Here is a 4,538-nt window from a genome sequence, read left to right on the forward strand (position 1 = left end):
TCCATCACGCGTGATTTGTTCGTTGGTCCTCCGAGGCGTTGCATTGCAAATCCTGTTATCTCACATTTCTCGGTCCATTCTGGTCGACTGCTCGAACCTCGAGCAGGGAGATTTCCGCTTCAAATTTGTAGTGGCCTCTCTGAGATTCACATTTGCTCAGCAGGAATTGCGCTTAGGATTTGGGCTTTTCCACATCAATTCGCAATAACAGGTGCGTTGTGAGCGTGAGTGAGAATGGCAGGTGCAGGCAACTACGCATCTGCGGCTCTCTTGGCCGTTAGTGTTGATAATGGTGGGAGCGGGAGTAGCTACAGTAGCAACAGAGGTGACGGCAGCATCTCCTAGTCCAACAATGGAGGCAGGTGCTGCTTCCATGGCCTTCGTTCCCTCTCTATTCTTTGCCATCATCACCTCATTCATACCCTTCTTGGCCTCTCGATTTTACTAAGATCTGTTGCCGTTGCTCTTGGTCATTTTTAATGATCAGGGAGGGGTGGCTTTTATTATCCTATTTTATGTATATTTCTGATATGTATACGACATTATAGGTCTAGGTTTTGTGGAGGTCATTCTTTTCTGGATGAGTGCCAGAGTATTTTGCATCTGCTACACGCTTTTCTTCCTGCATTCTTTATCCATTTAGGAAATAAAGGGATCTTTTCACGGCCCCTTCTACTGAATATGATTTGAGTTAATAAATTTTGTTTGATAATCTTGGACTTAGTAGATTACAATTGCTTGGCAGATTTTGAGTTTTTCTGTTGTTTTAGGGTTTTTTTATGAATCCCTTTGAATGTTATGATGTTGTTTGTCGAGAGTACTTTACAATGGGATGAGTTTAAATATGCTATCTAGTATGAGGTTTTCTTCTTCCTAATGCATAAAAGCTAAAACTAATCAGTTCTGTGACTATGTATTTGGAATTCAATCCCCTCCTAGAGGCAACATTTTAATACATTTAACTTTGACCCTGACGTTGCAACTCATCCTTTCTATGACTTCCCTGCAATAAAAATAAGACACCTGTTGGGCTGAGTTTCCACCTTAAGGACTATAGTTTGTGTTTGTCAGCCTTTGCAGCACTGTTTTTCTATGAAATCAACAGATCAACAGTGGCGTATCTGGGGTAGGTTTCCATAAGAGATCTGCGTAAAGCAGTTACTTGGCTAGGTTTCATTTGAGGACTATAACTCATCAAGCCTTTGGAGTCTGTACCACTGGTTTTCTGTGAGTTCAATAGCAGTTTAGTTTTGTTTCTGTTAGCCTTTTAAAATTCATATCGTTGCTTCACAGTGAAAAAGAGATAAGATATTGGATTCTATTATTGTATGAGTTGTTATGGATCTATGCCATAGGGTTTGAATTCCATTATTACTTTATTTTTGTATGAAAAAATCGTATATTTAATACTCAAGCAGAATATTCATCAAATGAACTGCAGTTGTAAATGAATCCAATTCTTCTTGTTCTTTGAATCAAAATAAAATTTGATGTCAAATTTTAGACATTTTCTCTATGTGAGTGAAGTCATTTCCCTGAATTTTGCATCTGCTACACGCTTTTCTTCCTTCATTCTTTATCCATTTAGGAAATAAAGGGATCTTTTCATGGCCCTTTCTACTGAATATGATTTGAGTTAATAAATTTTGTTTGATAATCTTGGACTTAGCATATTACAATTGCTTGGCAGATTTTGAGTTTTTCTGTTGTTTTAGGGTTTTTTTATGAAACCCTTTGAATGTTATGATGTTGTTTGTCGAGAGTACTTTACAATGGGATGAGTTTAAATATACTATCTAGTATGAGGGTAACGCACTAGAAGCATTGGTTCGCATGAAATCCTTTCCAACATAGGGTCATGTTCCATCTTTTTATGTTAGGGGAGTGACTGCATACTGTCATAAATGCTCTGGTATTGTATTCTATTGTATGGTTGAGTCTGCGAGAGGGCTTCTGCATTTGAATGGTCAGTGGAGGGCTACATTAGAAATTAAATTCATGTCAGTTTAATTGAAGAAATCGTTTACTTGATGATAATTGTCCAGGCCCATTCTGCTTGAACGAATTCTTTTTCATGGATATTTTAATCGACAACTGCTGGACTTGTTCCTCCCCAGATGACTCTTGTTTTTACATAGTGACAAAGAAGGAAGCAGAGACTGTAAAGGGACCAGAAATAGCTGCTATAATTCATTGAATACCATATATTCATTATTCTTCGAGTAGCGTAAACTATTGTCAGATACGGTGTGTATATATATAAATATATGTCGGAGGATAAGAATACGCAGGATATCCATCCCCTTTCACCATTTACATCTCTTACGCTAACAAATTTTGATATCAATGAGCCATGATAAGCTTTCCAGCTCTGTATGGCCATAAATTCTTTTAATAGTGCATTATAGTATCTTTCCATCTGCGCATGTGATCATAAAATCTTTTAATAGTACATTATAGTATCTTTCCATCTGTGCATGTGATCATTCAAAATTTTCGATGCGCAGAGAGTCATTCATTTTAGGATTAAAAAAGTAGGAAGCATTTGATACCCTGGCATGCGAAAATTTAAAAGTGCCACACTCATCTTCTGACATCAGACCAAAAGGGTACAAAGCATATTATAACCTGACATACTCATATTCTGACATCAGACCAAAAGGGTACAAAAGCATATTATAACCTGACATACAAATCACAAATTCATTTGCTGACATATCCTGATAAAAGGGCACCAAGCATAAAAATAATGGCATATAAGAAGAGTTGAAGATTTGGTAAGCCGGTGCAATTTGTTCTTGCGTTTTTCAGCTACAGGACCGATCGACATCCTGTGCGGCACAGGTCTGATATGGTATTTGTTTTATTTATACTAAAGGTGGCCAATAGATTTGAAGATGTACTGGATGTTCACCTCTATGTATGTTTATAAGAGCAGTTGCACCACCAGTGTCCTGCTTTGTATTTGATTTATAGGAATTTTTGGGGTTCTCAGAATTGTGCAAATGTATTCGATCAAGCATATACTTGTATTTCCACTTGGGAGTTGTACTTGTAAGGTACTTCTATGACTGCTTGGTTGTTAAGATATTGGACTTCTATCTGGCAATTTTGCAGCAATTTGAGGTTTTCTTCTTCCTAATGCATAAAAGCTAAAACTAATTAGTTCTGTGACTATGTATTTGGAATTCAATCCCCTCCTAGAGGAAACATTTTAATACATTTAACTTTGACTCTGATGTTGCAACTCATCCTTTCTGTGGCTTCCTTGCAATAAAAATAAGAGACCTATTGGGCTGAGTTTCCACCTTAAGGACTATAGTTTGTGTTTGTCAGCCTTTGCAGCACTGTTTTTCTGTGAGATCAACAGATCAACAGCGGCATATCTGGGGTAGGTTTCCATAAGAGATCTGCGTAAAGCAGTTACTTGGCTAGGTTTCATTTGAGGACTATAACTCATCAAGCCTTTGGAGTCTAGACCACTGGTTTTCTGTGAGTTCAATAGCACTTTAGTTTTGTTTCTGTTAGCCTTTTAAAATTCATATCATTGCTTCACAGTGAAAAAAAATAAGAGATTGGATTCTATTATTGTATGAGTTGCTATGGATCTATGCCATAGGGTTTGAATTCCATTATTACTTTATTTTGGTATGAAAAAATCATATATTTAATACTCAAGCAGAATATTCATCAAATGAACTGCAGTTGTAAATGAATCCAATTCTTCTTGTTCTTTGAATCAAAATAAAATTTGATGTCAAATTTTAGACATTTTCTCTATGTGAGTGAAGTCATTTCCTTGAATTTTGCATCTGCTACACGCTTTTCTTCCTTCATTCTTTATCCATTTAGGAAATAAAGGGATCTTTTCACGGCCCTTTCTACTGAATATGATTTGAGTTAATAAATTTTGTTTGATAATCTTGGACTTAGCAGATTACAATTGCTTGGCAGATTTTGAGTTTTTCTGTTGTTTTAGTGTTTTTTTATGAATCCATTTGAATGTTATGATGTTTTTTGTCCAGAGTACTTTACAATGGGATGAGTTTAAATATGCTATCTAGTATGAGGGTAACGCACTGGAAGCATTGGTTCGCATGAAATCCTTTCCAACATAGGGTCATGTTCCATCTTTTTATGTTAGAGGAGTGACTGCATACTGTCATAAATGCTCTGGTATTGTATTCTATTATATGGTTGAGTCTGCGAGAGGGCTTCTGCATTTGAATGGTCAGTGGAGGGCTACATTAGAAATTAAATTCATGTCAGTTCAATTGAAGCAACCGTTTAATTGATGATAATTGTCCAGGCCCATTCTTCTTGAATGAATTCTTTTTCATGGATATTTTAATTGACAGCTGCTGGACTTATTCCTCTCCAGATGACTCTTGTTTTAACATAGTGACAAAGAAGGAAGGAGAGACTGTAAAGGGACCAGAAATAGCTGCTATAACTCATTGAATACCATATATTCATTATTCTTCGAGTAGCATAAACTATTGTCACATACGGTGTGTATATATATAAATATATGTCGA

At 36.4% G+C, this 4,538-nt stretch overlaps 1 pseudogene; it reads left to right on the plus strand.

Moving 5' to 3' along the window:
- Positions 1 to 234: 234 nt before the first annotated feature.
- Positions 235 to 1,037, plus strand: LOC149264926 (uncharacterized; annotated as a pseudogene).
- The last annotated feature ends 3,501 nt before the right edge of the window (positions 1,038 to 4,538 follow it).

Source organism: Pinus tabuliformis, chromosome 6, assembly GCF_031772625.1.
Source record: "Pinus tabuliformis cultivar Carrire ecotype Pingquan chromosome 6, CPIR1, whole genome shotgun sequence".
Lineage (NCBI taxonomy): Eukaryota > Viridiplantae > Streptophyta > Pinopsida > Pinales > Pinaceae > Pinus > Pinus tabuliformis.